This window comes from Centroberyx affinis, unplaced genomic scaffold (assembly GCF_046629955.1).
Source record: "Centroberyx affinis isolate AG114_WGS23_722 - 3 ecotype Tasmania unplaced genomic scaffold, CSIRO-AGI_Caff_v1 ptg000412l_1, whole genome shotgun sequence".
In the NCBI taxonomy this organism is placed as follows: Eukaryota; Metazoa; Chordata; class Actinopteri; order Beryciformes; family Berycidae; genus Centroberyx; species Centroberyx affinis.
The window spans coordinates 125,018-141,260 of NW_027279079.1; the positions used below are offsets into that span (position 1 = coordinate 125,018).

At 43.7% G+C, this 16,243-nt stretch overlaps 1 pseudogene; it reads left to right on the forward strand.

The window, feature by feature from the left end:
* The window catches only part of LOC139641942 (alpha-2-macroglobulin-like), a 39,732-nt pseudogene that overhangs the window by 11,790 nt on the left and 11,699 nt on the right, over positions 1 to 16,243 (forward strand).

The window sequence follows — 16,243 nt, forward strand, 5'->3', positions numbered from 1 at the left end:
TGTGAAGCCATATGACTATATATACAGTACAGTGCAAAAGTCTTAGGCACCCTAGATTTTTTATATACATTTCTTAGAAGTCTTAGATGTTTGTTTTCTACATTAGTGTGTCAGTAGACTGCTGTTTATTGTAAATTTTTGATATTCAGAAACTTTTCATTTCATTAGTTTTGAAAGCATCTTCGCTTTATGGATATCTTTGACATATGCCTAAGACTTTTGCACAGTACTGTACATATGTATGTATATATACACATATATATATACACACATGTAATGTATCAGCTATCGCTCCAATCCAAAAATATTAGTATAATCCTTCAAAATCTGTATCTAATTTAGTCAGATTATCAAATATTGTAATTTGTATTTGTCAGGTTATTATGGTGAAATGGTCATAGCTCTAAGGTGAAGGTGGTGTGTCTCTCTGTGTGTGTGTGTGTGTGTGTGTGTGTGTGTGTGTGTGTGTGTCTCTCAGGTGTCGCTGGAGTTTTCACCGTCCTCAGCCATCCCAGGAGAAGAAAACACCCTGCAGCTGTCGGCCCAGCCAGGCTCCCTGTGCGGCCTCAGCGCTGTTGACCAGAGCGTCCTCATCAAGGAGCCAGACAGGAAGCTGGATGCAGACAAGGTAACAGCTGGAATCAACCACAATAGTTTGTATAGATCATTTACTTTGTTTTAGTCTCATCGCCATGATTCTCTGCATCCTCATCATCATCATCAATCGTCTAGAGGTTACAGAAACGGGTTTGTAGCCTGAAGGTTGCTGGTTCAAGTCCCTGGAATGTGCTTATGGAATGTGTAACGCTCTCCCCTCCCTCAATGATTACTGCTGATATGCCCTTAAGCAAGGCATTGAACCCCCAACTGCTCCAGTGGAGCTGCCCAGTATCAGAATCAGTTGTACTGACCAAGTATCTACAGTACAGTGTAGTATGTACATTCAACTTGATCGGTTGCTCAGGTAGATCACATTAAGCATAACACATTATAAAACGACATATTATAAAAGGATATAAAAAAATGTAAATAGAACATTTTCTATAGAGTATGTACATAGTCTCTGTTAGAGACTGACTGATTGCACTGATAGGAATCTAGGAAGTCAATAATAGAATCTAACAGCCCCATTACATTTTGTGGAAGCATCCCTGCCAGAAATCAAACTCCAGTCTCCTGATTAAGAGTCTGCGATCTAACTCCCTGCTGCACACTTTCACCCACGTGACCAAAAGTAGTGAACAGAGCAACCGACCGATATTGCGATCCTTAGAGCAAAGTCAGGAATTTCAGTTTATATTGAGTTCTGAGGAAGTATTTCAGAATTTAAAGCATGTAAGTAGGATGAATCCCTGTAGGGATCCACCTCAAAGATAGGGGCTGTTTTTGGAGATCAGAGGTTTTGATAGCTATACTTCTGAAGCAGTATCATCCACATCTCATTATACAAGAGTAGCCCATAGCTCTCAGGTGCTTGTTATCAGTCAGTGCTATAAAACAACGAACGCTTGACAATTTATATATTTGACCCTTATGTTTCTTTTCAGATATTTGAGTTGTTGCCTGTGAAGAAAGCATCCTTTATTCCATACGAGGTTGAAGATGCTGTATCATGTTTGCATGTGAGATCAAAAAGATCCATTTTCCCAAACCCTCGACATGAAGAGAGAGATGATGCTTATACAGTTTTCAAGGTACCTTTTATGCCACATTTTCCATATTAACTGTTGAAAGTATAATTCATAAACAAAATTGCAACTATCAAATGGCTAACAATATGGACACTACAGTATGGACACAACTTTGCAGTGACATCTATAAATGTTGTTGGTTTATCTAGAATTTGGGACTGAAGATGGTGACAAATTTGTTTATCAGAATACCTTCGTGTCTCAAGTTTAAGGGAAGAGAATTCCTTCATACACACAGTGGTGAGGTTTCTTTCTTTTGTTCTATCCAGTGAAGCATGGTGAATATTAACCAGCATAAATCAGTTCACTGTATTATTGTTGCCGCCTTCTCATTGAAAACTGTTTTTTTCAGGCAAGTACCCAAAAATGATGCATTACATGTTTCCCCAAGAAAACATGCCTGTGTTACCTCCACCAATAGAGACAGTCCGCAGTTTCTTCCCCGAGACTTGGATATGGGACCTTGTGGAAGTCGGGTGAGCTTCTGTCACAAGCCTCGCGACATGATGTGATTTGTAGGCCCACCGTCTTAACCAAAAGGGTTCTGCACAGCACCAGAAAAATGTTCTGTATAGTAACATGCTCAAATGATTCTACATAGACCCTTTATGGTGCTGTAAAGAACCATTTAAAGGAATAGTACACCCAAAAATGAAGATTCTGTCATCATCTACTCCCCCTCATGCCAGTTGAAACACAGGTGAAGTTTGTCCATATAACACACAGGGAGGCTGCCAGCACAACTCCATAGCAGCCTTCTCCAAAACAGCTGAAGTCAGTGGGGACCAGTTCCAAAAAGATATATATATCAATATTTACACCATAATTTAGTGCAAATAGCCGATTGATTTGCAACAAATAATGTTGAATAGTTTGTTGCTGTTTTTGTTTTGGAACTCTAAAGAACAGGTCCCCATTGACTTCAGTTGTTTTGGAGAAGGCTGCTACAAAGTTGTGCTGACAGCCTCCCTGTGTGTTATATGCACTAACAAATTTCACCTGTGTTTCATTTGGCATGAGGGTGAGTAGATGGTGACAGAATTTTCATTTTTGGGTGAACTATTCCTTTAAGAACCACAATTTGAAAAGAACTCTGTAAAAATTACACTACATTCCTTATTCTAATTTGCCAGTTATTTTATTTTAACAAGTCAGATGTTTGTGTAAACCGTTACAGTGTTATATACAACCATTACCCAAATCATTGTTCCTACGATGAACACTCTTTTTCTGCGTGCACTAATGCTGCGGTCCCAACTTGTTGGTCAAAGTGACAACCTCGCTGCATTCCGGTGGTCCAGCTGGGAAAAACCAGGGCAGAAACATGGACGTCCACAAAATTTGATTCGCCCAACATAAAATACTGTTCCCCATAAAACAGCTAATATTATGTCAGTGATATAAGCTAGCTAATTTGCACTATTAAGTAATGAGTGCAGTTAATCAGATAATGAAGTGCTTTTCTTTCATCAACCTGCATTGTTTTTCTTTGACGAATCCGAGTTATGCATATTTGTCTCCTCAATAGTCCAGTTAACCTACAGTATTGGTGTCCTTCTGTACCTGTTAATCCAGAGATTCTGGATCGAAGGATGTGGCCCTCACTGTCCCAGACACCATCACCACCTGGGAGACGGAGGCTTTCTGCTTGTCCCCTCAGGGTTTTGGTCTGGCTCCTCGTAAAGAGCTCACTGTCTTCCAGCCCTTCTTCCTGGAGCTCAGCCTGCCCTACTCCATCATCCGGGGGGAGGAGTTTGAGCTGAAGGCAACCGTCTTCAACTATCTGCCTAGTTGCATCCTGGTAAAGAATGGTTAAGTCAGTCTTCCGTGACAGGTTGACCACAGCGCAATGTTATTGGGGTTAGATATTTTGTCAATATTGGTCTTTTATTAAAAATACTGGGATATCCAAACTGAAGGTGATGCAGTTTGTTTTATTACATATTTATTGATTAAATATAATTGATCAATACTACACTGGTCACATTGGGAAGCTTGTAACCTGATGTTATTGTAATGGGACTTTTTTGGGTTTAATGGATAGCTTTAGTGTCACATGGTCTAAATTACGTTTCAGTCTTCTGGGGAAGAATACTGAATACTTTTAATTTTGTTTTCTGGACATTTTTGCCACAAGTTCAAATTTAAAGATCTTGAATATTGGCGCGACATATAGACTATCAACAACTTAAATCCAAAAGATATCCATTGATATCAGCCTTCAAAATCCCATATTGGTCAAACCCTAGGTATTATGCTCACTTTATTAGAGGGAAATGTATTCATACCAATGCAATTGTCAATAATTGTTCTTGTTTCAGGTTTGGATGTCCACACAGAGGGCTGGATTTCCATAATTAGTTTTTCCTATAGTTTTCCAGTTTAAAGTTAACTAGCGTCTCTCCTGGACAGATCATTGTGAAGCCAGCCGCCTCCTCAGATTACACCCTCACCCCCCTCTCTGGTGACGAGTACACATCCTGTCTGTGTGCCAATGGACGCAAGACCCTCAGCTGGAAGATGGCCCCCTCCATCTTAGGTGAGAGCCAAACCTTCATCTATTCAATTTCAGTCAATTTATGCTTTTAGCTAACACTTACTGTGTGAACAGACAGCAAGTGAGGCAAAATCTTGCCTTGTTTCAGGTTTGATGACATAACCTGACACAACAGTCAGTGTCGCTGTGGTCCCAGCCATTATGATTAGTGGTTTTGGTTGACATCTTTCTATAGTCCCATTATGATTAGTGGTTACGGTTGACATATGTTCTTGTGGTGACTGGCAGCAGGTGTTTGCGTGTCTGTTTGTTTGTGTCCTTTAACTTATTGTTTAGCTAACCAGTGTTTTACTAGTTTGTACCATTTCGTGAATGTTTTTTTTCGGTGAGTTTACCGTGATCAGGTTGAAGATGGAGGTATTATTCCTACTTTTCCTGACAACCACGCTGAACCTCACCTTGGGATTGTTTGTCAAAGCTCATACAAACACGATTCACTACACTCAGGACTTTCTCCTTGGGCTTCAATCGCATAATTTCCCAGTGGATCAACTTGCGGACCCATTTTCACGCAGTGGCATGTCTAACATTTTTAACTACAAAAATGTTTTATGCACAGTTTTATAGAAACTCATGACAGGAAAAAAAGGGGGAAGAAGGGTGGTGTCTGACAATGGTTAAGAAAGTTAACCAAGAGTAAACGCCTTCCCCTACCTTCCATGGTCCTAGCAAATGTCCAGTCTCTAAAAAATAAGACGATGAACTGCAAGCTTGTGTGTCCTTTATGCAAGAGTTCAGAGATGTGTGTGTGTGTGTGTGTGTGTGTGTCTTGGCTTTCACTGAGACGTAGTTAACAGACACCGACTTGGTCTCTACATTGAACATTGATGGATTTGGAGTTCCGATCTGTTTGGACCATGACTCAAGAGTGACAGGAAAGCTCCATGGTGGGGGTGTCTGTATATTAACCCCAGTTGATGTAATAGTGTCACTGTACGTGAGCGGATCTGTCTTCCGGACATTGAGCTATTGTCTGTATCGGTCAGACCCTTTTCCCTGCCGAGAGAATTCCCCCTAACATTCCTAACAGTGGTGTACATTCATCCCAGAGCGGACGCCAAAGCTGCTGCCGATGTCATCTTTTCAGTGTCACAGTGACCATGTTAATTGCAAAAAGATGTTTAGCAGTTTTAATAATTTAATAATTAAGTACATTACTTGTCCCACTCGTGGTAACAGGACATTGGACCTCTGCTATGGCTCTATTAAGGGGGCCTACAGGTCTGTCGCCGACCCTCCTCTCTCTGACCACAATGTGGTGCATCTGCTCCCCACATACAGGACTGTGCTGCATAGGGATAAAGTAGACACGTGAAGTCCAGGTGTGGAGTGAGGATAGCACTCTGGCCCTACAGGGGATACTTTGACTGTACAGACTGGTCCATCTAGTGTGACCCCAACCAAAGCTGTTGTCTTCTATCCAAACAACAATCCTTGGATCACCAAGGATGCCATTCCAGACCTCAAGTCTGTCTGGAATGGCATGAAATCGACAGGTCTACACAAATGCAATAATGCAATAAACACTCTTTGAATGGCTTTACTTCAAATATGTGTGAACTTCTGTTTTTAAAATTGATGCACCTACTGTTGCAAAGCTTTTTAAACAAACTAAGGTCACTAAGAGCCCTGGACCAGACAATATTAGTGGCCGGGTGCTTAAGTCCTGTGCTTTGCAACTGAGTGAAATTTTTCAAGTCATTTTCACCCAGTCTCTTCAGCTGCAAACAGTTCCTAAAGTATGGAAACATGCCACCATTGTCCCTGTGGCAAATAGTAAAAACCCCAAAGTCTTGAATGATTTTAGACCAGTAGCTCTCACCTCCTTGGTGATGAAAAACTTTGAGAAGCTGGTTAAGCAGGAGTTACCGAAGCAGGTGAAAGGTCAGTTAGACCCACTTCAGTTTGCTTATAGGGCAGGCAGAGGTGTTGAGGACGCGACACTAACCCTCTTACACTTTCTAGTCCAATGTCTGGAGGCCTGGCATGCTAGGTTTTTATTTGTTGACTTTTCATCTGCGTTCAATACTATCCAGCCTTACCTACTTGCAGAGAAACTCCTTTGTCATTTTAACATGAACTTAAATCTCGTTGGCTGGATAGTGGATTTCTTGACAGATAGGTCACAGTGTGTCAGAGTTAATGGTGTTTTATCCTCCAAATCATTATCTTCCACAGGTTCCCCCCAGGGATGTGTTCTCTCACCATTGCTTTTTATTCTGTACACAAATAACTGCAAGTACTTATGACAATAGGTATGTCTTGAAGTTTGCAGATGATTCAGTCATTGTGAGTCTTTTAAACAATGATGATGTTGTGCACTGACCTGTGGTTGATGATTTTATAATTTGGTGCAATGATTTCTACCTGTCATTAAATATGTCAAAAATTAAGGACATGATTATTGATTTTCAAAGGTCACAGCCCAGTAATATTCACACTACCATCCAGGACGTTGAGATTGTCCCTGATTATGAATATTTGGGAACTATTATTGACAACAAACTGAGTTTTGAGTCCAACACTGATGCTGTTTAAAAGGGTCCAGCAGCGCTTGTTCTTTTTAAGATTTTTAAGGTGTGCAGTGTTTTAATGACTCTGTTTTATCAGTGTTTTATCGAATCTGTTTTTACCTACTGCATTGTGGCTTGGTTTGGTTGCCTCACTCTGTCCAGTAAAAATAGGCTGGCAAAGCTTGTCAGTGGCCAGTAAGGTGATCAGGGTGCACCAAGCCCATCTTCAGGACATTTACAGTAAGCGGGTTATCAATAAGGCTCAACTAATCCTTAACTGTCCTGACCACTCATTTTATAAGGAGTCCTTCCCTCTGGCTGCTGTTTCAGAATGCCAATAACAAGGACAGGGCATGCCAAGGGAAGCGGCAAGCTTCCTTTATTCATGTAGTCATTGACAGGCTTAATCTGTTAGCCCAACTTTTAACTTCAGCCTTATATTATTTATTACCTTTTACTTATTGCCACTACACAGCACTTTACTTCATTTGATTTTGTACTTTATTTTGCACTTCACTTGCAGTGCATCAATGATGGATCTGGTATTGTTTCCCATATTTGATTTTTCATTTTCTGGTTCAGTGTGGTAGGATTGTCTTTGTTTTTTTACTTGATGTGTTAGTTTATTCTGGGAATTTCTGTTGTGTTTATGTGACCTGATGTGTTTCGATGACCCCTGCAGACCACATTTCCTTCGAGATAATTATAAAGTAGAAGTTATGATTAGTGGTTTTGGTTGATATCTTTCTTCCCTTCAGTCAATCAGGCAGGGATGCTCAGTGAGATGATGTGCTTCCTCAGATGCCCTCTAGAGGGCGTCTTTGATTGCGAGATGCAGTGCTTCCCATACAGAGGCGCAATATCAAGTTGGTCAGTGCATAGAAATTGATCTAAATCGATCTCTGATGTGCGCATCACGTCATGTTTGTCATGTGGAGATAAACAGACAGCAGACCAGCAGCATTGTATTCAATCCACAGAGTCTGTCTGTGTGAAAACAAAGTGAAACTTAACATTCCACAGTTTGCTCCACACTCGCCTGTGTAACACGTCTCCTACGGCCCTACAAACTTTAATGGTAGGTAACGTTATTATCTTGTGGTATTTAAGTTATGTTATGGAATTAGGTAATTGATCCGTGTTGCAGTGCTTTAGTGCATAGAATTGAACACACATGCTGTGGGTCTGTACAGGATCTGTGCTTGTTTTATATAAAAGACATATCATAGGTAGTGCTCAGGGAAACCACACACCACTTCAATGAGCTTGTCATCAGCGGCAAAACTACCATATATGCAGGTAATACAGCTGTTAGGGCCCACACGGGCCCCACTTTGTCTCATAGCTTTCCTCATAAGATCTTGAGCACTGAGTCTACAGTATACATGCAGCCACTAAACTTTAAGGGTCAGCGGTAAGTATTTATAGTACTCAATGAGCCAAGTCATCTGTTCCATGGTGTCACATACTTGATGCCATTCATTCACCAAATAAATAACAATGCAATAACATAAAAGAGTTTTACATATAGTTTATTGACTCCTCCGTTACATTTCTAAATTAAGTTTAAATAAGGATTAATGGGCGATTTGATGTTCAAAAATGTGCCCCTGCCCCGCGGAATTCTGGTTTATGGTGGTTATGGACACATGCGTACTACTGCGTTTAGAAGTTAGAAGAGTTACAACAGCAAGTACAGCGAGATGATGGAGTACAAACACAAAAGCGGGTTTTAGAAGCGAAAACTGAAATGAGCAGCCGAGAAAGAAAAAGCAAAGCTTCCAGAAATAGCCAATTTCTTTAAAAAGAAAGACGAGATAGCAAGCAGCACTAGCTGTGCCACTGAGCAAGAGCCACCCGTTGGCTCGACACCTGCTAGCACCAGCGCGCCAGCCGGCAAAACTGGAGATGGTGAGAACAAGGGGCAAGAGGACGTGCCGGAACCTGCCGCCATCGCCACAACTGCCGCCATCGCATCTCTGCATGATTATCCCATGGACAGAGGACATTTTCCCGAGAAGGGAGACACAAATGTCAAACGGTATATTGTGTCTAAGGGGCCATGCAAATTTACAATTTCACATTTGGCAGACGCTTTTATCCAAAGCGACTTACACATGAGATTTTCATACAACACAAGCAAAGTTCTAGTTAGGAGAGAACAACAAGAGTAAGTGCTATAAAGCTAAGTTCTGGTCCAACAGGACATAGGTGCTACGAGGCAGTGCTACAAGTCATAGAGTCCATAGAGGCAAAAAAATATATTTTTTATTTTTTGGTTACACGGGCCATTAGGTGAGAAGGTATTCGCTAAAGAGCTGGAACTTTAGCCTTTTCTTAAGGATTGGGAGGGACTCTGCGGATCGAATGGAGTTTGGTAACTCGTTCCACCACTGGGGAACCACAGAAGAGAAGAGTCTGGCTAGAGTCTGGCAAACCCCTGGGCCCTTTCCCACGGGATCCAACACAGGGCAACCACTGCTTTTCTACTATCTATTACACCAGCAAAACCAAATCTGGTTTGGAGATACCAAGGACATGGCTATGCTACTCGCCCAAGCTAGATGTAGCCTATTGCGAGACCTGTTGGCTATTTGCAGATCGCTCAGTGCTAGATGGGAAGTCTGCATGGAAAACAAACAACTGGCGTAATTTATCCACGAAAATCCAGCAGCATGAGACATCTTCTGTACATACCACTGCATTTGTGGTATATGATCAGTAGCATTTGCACGGAACTATTGACAAGGATATGGAGAAGGACATTCTTCTTGAAGCGAACTTTTGGAGGCAGGTACTGGACTGTCTGATTAATGTCACACTTTAGCTATGAACAACATGCCATTCAGAGGACACCGGGAAATATTAGGCCAAATGAACAGTGATATTTTCCTATCTATCATTGAGCTGATGGCAAAATATAACCCAGTCCTAAAAGATCTAATTAGTCACCCAGCTCGCTCATTGAAATACCTAAGCCCATCAGTACAAAATTAGCTTATCGACATCCTTGCAAAACGTGTCCAAAAAGACATTCTGGATGAAATACAGGCAGCCCCATTTTTTTCTGTTATTATGGACACTACCCAGGATATTGCTAAAGTAGATCAAATGAGTCAGATCTTCAGATATGTCACCATAGAGAGAGACGCTTGCGGTGTAGCCAGTGATTCTGTGAGGTGTCGGATTCGTCTGCCAGTGAACTTGCCAAGGATATAATTGCATCTATAGAGGACAACGTATTAGATCTAAGTGCAGAGGGCAAGGGTACGACGGTGCCGCTAAAATGAGCGGCATATACACAGGAGTACAAACAAGAATTTCTGCCAAGGAGCTGACGGCTGTATATGTACACTGTGCCTCTCACAACTTAAACCTCATCCTTAATGATTCTCTGAAGATACCAGAGGTAAAGAAGTTTTATGACACAGTCGAGCGCATATATGTGTTCTTTGGGCACAGCATAAAGAGATGGTCAATACTCTCAAATAGGCCTACAACCCAGTCTGACTCCAACATCAATCCCAATGTCACTTTAAAAAGACTATGCCCTACACAATGGTCATCGCATTATGAAGCAGTGACCACTGTGAGATACCGCTACACTGACGTGCTGAAGGCATTGACTAACATCTCACTAACAAGCAAAAAGAAAGATGAGGTGGACGAGGCTATTTCATTGAAGCGTGCAATCGAAAAATTCAGCTTCATCTGCCTTGTTGTCCTCCAAAACAAGATTTTGGAGCGCACAAACACAGTGTCCAAACTTCTCTAAGCTGAAGACGCAGACCTGGCCACAGCAGTTAGGCTACTGGACAGCACCATCGCAGACCTGCAAGCCTTCCGAGACTGGTTTGAGGGTGCCGTTTAGCAGGTGCAGAGTCCTATTTTCGTGTGACTGTTCAATGCCTGTCTTGACATTGTGATCTCCCAGCTGACAGAGATTCACAGGTTTGAGGACAGTGGACACATTAAAATGTTACGAGTCTGGGTCGGACCCAAGCGCAGGACACAGACAAGAGGATGTTGGCAAAGAAGCGGTTTATTGAGCAATGGATGGAGTTTGGCGTGAGCGTGGGGCGAGGCAGGCTGGACGTTTGGGGAAGCCGGAGGCTGCTGGTGGACAGGCGGTGGAACAAGCATGGAGACGGGCAGAAGGGTAGCGATCCTGGACACAGGAGATACAGGTTAAATGCAGAAAACACAAGGAGAAAGTCACCAGGTAAGTTTGCGCTGAGAACGGCCTTGAGCTATCTACCACAGTAGTGTAGAAGACAATCTGGCGAAGAGTGGATGAAGAACTGGGGTAGATATACTGTGGCTGATGAGATGATAGCAGGTGAGGTGACTGGTGATGAGCTGATGACGGGCAGCTGAGCCGGGAGCCAGGAGAACAGGGAGACCACGACCACACCAAGACACACAAAAAAAACATGGAGAGGGACAGACAGAAGGAAACACTAGGAACACATGGGAAGGAAAACACAAGGAAACACTAGGAATAACAGGGAGTACGGCCACAGTCATAACCATACCCCCCCCTCAACAGGCGCCTCCATTCGACCCACCAGGTTTGTCAGGGTGTGCATGGTGGAAGTCCTGGACCAAGGACCTATCCAAAATGTTCCGGCGGGGAACCCAGCTGCGCTCCTCGGGTCAATAGCCCTCCCAGTCCACCAAGTACTGGTAGTACGGACGGTGTATGCTGGGTGGTCGTCGATGATGCGGGGGGGTGGAGGGACTGCGGCTGGGGGGCACATGTGAGAAGGGAGTTTGAGCTTGATGACAGTAGGGTTGATGATAGAAACAATTTCAAGGGTCCAACATACCGGGGCGGCAGTTTCTTGGAGTCAGTCTTTAGTGGGAGATCTCTGGAAGATAGCCAAACTTTCTGACCTGGTTGGTAATCGGGGGCTGGAGTCCGGCGGCGGTCAGCAATGCACCGATTGCGGTCAGCAGAGCGGAGCAAGGCGGTGCGTGCATCCTTCCAGACCTTACGGCAACGGCAAAGATGGGCTTGGACTGAGGGAACAGAAACCTCCTCCTCCAGCGCTGGAGACAGGGGTGGTGAAAACCCATGGTACACTCGAAGGGTGACATACCTGTGGCTGCGCATGAAAGGGAATTGTGCACATATTCGATCCATGATAGGTGAGTGTTCCAGGATGAAGGATTTCTGAAGGCGACGCAACGGAGTGCTGCCCCCAGATCTTCGTTGGCCCGCTCCGCTTGGCCGTTAGTCTGACTCACTGACAGACTCACTGTTGCTCCAAGGGCTTGGCAGAAGGACTTCCAGACTTGGGAGATGAACTGAGGGCCACGGTTGGACAATGTCAGTGGGGATTCCATGGAGGCGGAACACATGATGCACCAGGAGGTCGGCAGTCTCCAGAGCTGTGGGGAGCTTAGGGAGAGCCACAAAGTGTAGAGCTTTGGAAAACCGGTCTACAATGGTAAGTATGGTGGAATTACCTTGAGATGGTGGGAGTGCGGTGACAAAATCAAGAGCAATGTGGGACCATGGGCGACTAGGCAAGGGGCAGAGCAGACCTGCGGGTGGTTGGTGGGAGGCCATGGCGCGAGCACACACCGTGCAAGCATTGACGAAGGCTCGAGTGTCTGCAGCTATGGCGGGCCACCAGAAGCGCTGCTTCAAGAGGGACAGGTTGCGGCTGACTCCTGGATGACAGGAGAACTGGGAGGTATGTGCCCACTGAAGGATCTTAGAACGGACAGAGTCCGGGACAAAGAGTCGGTTAGTAGGGCCATTACCTGGGTCGGGCTGAGTCTGCTGAACATCCCTGACCAGGGACTCAATTCTCCAAGTCACCGCAGTCGCCACGCAGGATGCAGGGAGGATGGTGTTTGCGTCAGAGGAAGACTCCTCAGAGGCGAACTGGCAGGAGAGGGCATCTAGTTTGAGGTTCCGGGAGCCTGGGTGATAGGTGAGAGTGAACGAGAAACAACCGAAGAACAATGCCCAGTGAGCCTGGCGGGAGTTGAGGCGTTTGGCCGTCTGGATGTAGGCCAAATTCTTATGGTCTGTCCATACAATGAATGGGTGTTCGGCCCCCTCCACCCAGTGCCTCCACTCCTCCAGGGCGAGCTTAACAGCCAGCAGTTCCCGGTTGCCAACATCATAATTTCTCCCAGCTGGGTACAACCGGTGGGAGAAGAAGGCGCAAGGGTGAAGCTTCTGGTCGGTGCCGGAGCGCTGCGAGATCACCGCCCCCACACCAGAGTTTGAGGCATCCACTTCCATGATGAATTGGCGCGAAGGATCAGGATGGGTGAGCACAGGGGCTGATGTGAAGCGCCTCTTCAGCTCAGCGAAGGCTGCACCTGCCTCAGGGGTCCACGAGAAAGGAGTGGCAGTAGAGGTAAGTTGGGTTAGAGGGGCAACCACTTGGCTGTAGTCTCGGATGAATCGTCGGTAGAAGTTGGCAAAACCGAGGAACTGCTGGAGCTGCTTGACTGTCGTGGGTTTGGGCCACTCTGGCACTGCCTGGACCTTTACAGGATCTGTCCTCACCTGCCCGCTCTCAATGATGTACCCCAGGAAGGAAGTTGAGCTGACGTGGAACTCACATTTTTTCGCTTTAACGAAAAGTTATTTTACAGGAGCCTCTGAAGAACCTGCCGCACATGCATCATGTCATAAAACTTCTACTGCCTGAACACTGCACTGCAACAGATGATTAACTTTTTGAGCAAGCAAACAAGTTATGTCATCTTTATAAAGATGACATAACCTCGGCATTTCCGACGCAACTCCTGTCGTTCCGTGGGTGTTTAAGAGAAAGTACCTCAAAAGTGAAAACAATCCAAGAACTAATCAAGATGTTGATCGTAGACAACAACTGCCTCGCTGCAAGCTTTGGGGAAGTCTGTACCGTTTTACTGCTTTTCTTAACAATGCCAGCGACTGTAGCATCTGGCGAACGATCCTTTTCCAAGCTGAAGCTTATTAAATCTTACCAGAGGAGCTCAATGGGACAGACCCATTTATCTGGACTTGCCACGTTATCAATCGAGAATGCCCATACCTGCGAGCTGGATCTAAAGGGTTTAATAGACTTCGCACAGCGAAAAGCCCAGAGAGTGTGCCTATGATGTAAGTAGAACTTATTTATTATTTATTTGACTAATAACCAACCTACACGCTTGTGTTTTGTGTTTGTAAGGCCTATGCGCAGACATGAATAATGTTGTCAGTGCGGGTGCGCTGTCACTGATTATGTTACAGTTTTCATCTGTGTCTGGTGCGCTGTCACCGATTATGTTACAGTTTTCATCTGTTATGGCGCTCCGACACCAGATTTTGTCAAGTGTAGCACGGCAGTCTGTTAGGGTTAGACTGAATAGCAAGCGGAACATTATGATGCATTGTGATTGGCAGGGCCCGCTTTGACCATCTTGCATTGGGGCCCGGCGCTGACTCGTTACGCTACTGCTTGTCATCCATTTTGGAAAGAAATTTACAGGGGCCTGGGTAGAGTCCTGCTTGAACTGATTGGCATTCACTTTACTGTAACAGGCGAATTCCTCTCTCAAGTTGAAAAAATGGACTGTAGCTACTGGAGCGAACACCTCTTTATTTAGTCTGCGCCCCCTTAAAGCAAAGTTACACCCATCTCTCTCCATCCACCTCCCTCCATTGACTTTGCATGTATTTGTGTGGCCTTTCAGGATCTGTCTGCGTGTAGGGTTAACATTAAAATAAGCTTCAATTCCTACATCACCAAAAATGACAAGCAACCAAAATTACATAGAGTACACTAATGAAAGGGATCATCTCAGTTTATGACATTGTTAGAATATCCAGCATCTGTGAATTAATGATCAGAGGTTGATCATTAAACCTCATATTTACTGTGTTTGTTGATCTTTCATAGGGGTTGTGAATGTGTCAATTAGTGCTGAGGCTACGACATCCATCACTTTATGTGAGAATGCGACTATACCAGACAGAGGTCGCATCGACAAGGTCACACGCTCTCTCATTGTAAAGGTACGTGTCTTGAAAACAAGATGACGAGGAAAAATATTCAACAGTTATATGGTAATATTAGTCTTGTTTGTATTGGAGATAAAATGAAATAAACTGTTTTATCTTTTTTGTCCTTACCTTACCTTCCTGTTCAGGCTGAAGGAACTGAGATGACGAAGACCTACAACTGGTTGCTCTGTCCAAAAGGTCAGTATGGTTTAGAACAGGGACGGTCAAACATTTTTGACTTGGAGGGGCAAGGGCTAAATGGGTGGTTTAGACATTCACAAGTTTGAAAACAAAAGTATGAATTAGCTTCCAGGTCTTCGTGGTTATTATGCCAAGTTAAAGTAAGGTAAGTTATCTCAAAATCACTACATTTTATCGAATAAATAGAAGAACGCATTACTCTCCAGAATGTTTTGGAAGTCACAAACAACTTTGTGGCAGGCCAAATTTGAGTCATGGGCCCTATTTTGGATGTCAATGAAGAGCTTCAATACATGAATATAAATGACATCTTAGATGCAGTACTGACCTCCACTTGAGTTCCTCTCTATAAGGTTATTATTTTATGCCCCTGTGGTCATGCTCCTGTTGTTTTTTTGCTGTACCTAGGAGAGGCTTTGACAGAGGAAACAGAGCTCCAACTCCCTGAGAACGTGATTGATGGTTCTGCCCGTGCTTCACTATCAGTCCTAGGTAAAATGTTGAATTGATCAATTTAGTGTTGCTATGACGAAGCAAATACTGGCAGGTTAACAGGCTCACTCCCTATATAAGACGAGGCACCACAGGTGATAACAGTGATTTTGACTGGATTAGGCCATTTCATGATATCAAAATAAAATACTAAACAAAACTACTACTGTAGTTTTTACTAGTTTTTTTTTCAGTTTTTTCAACTCACCTTGTTGATATGGCAACTAAATTTGGCATTCTAGTTCTAAATTTAATTTACTAGAGGCTTTTTCAGTATCTTGTGTTATTTCATTTTCATGGGATATTTTGCCTGAAAAATACCAAAAGAGAGATTTTTGCCATGTACTTAATATTTTGCAAATAATAATAACCCTTATAATGGTTATTGTTAAAGGTTAGGTTAGTTACTAAAGAGTCATTTTTTCTGCAGGTGACATCCTGGGCCGGGCCCTCCAGAACCTGGATGGGCTGCTGAGGATGCCGTATGGATGTGGGGAGCAGAACATGGTGCTCCTGGCCCCCAATATCTACATCCTCCAATACCTGAGCAACACACAGCAGCTGACCCCAGCCATCAAGGAGAAAGCTACCAACTTCCTGACCAGTGGTGAGCCTCGATTACTCTGAGATTGCAGCTAAAAAGTAACAAAGCATTCAAACCTATCATTTTTCAAACCCCTGGGTTATTATCAAGCTGCGACACAAAGTCATGTGTAAAAAGTATTAAAATTATATTTGGTAAAACATTTTCATTTTTGGTGGTGAGGTTCACCTGTTACCACCAGTTTTT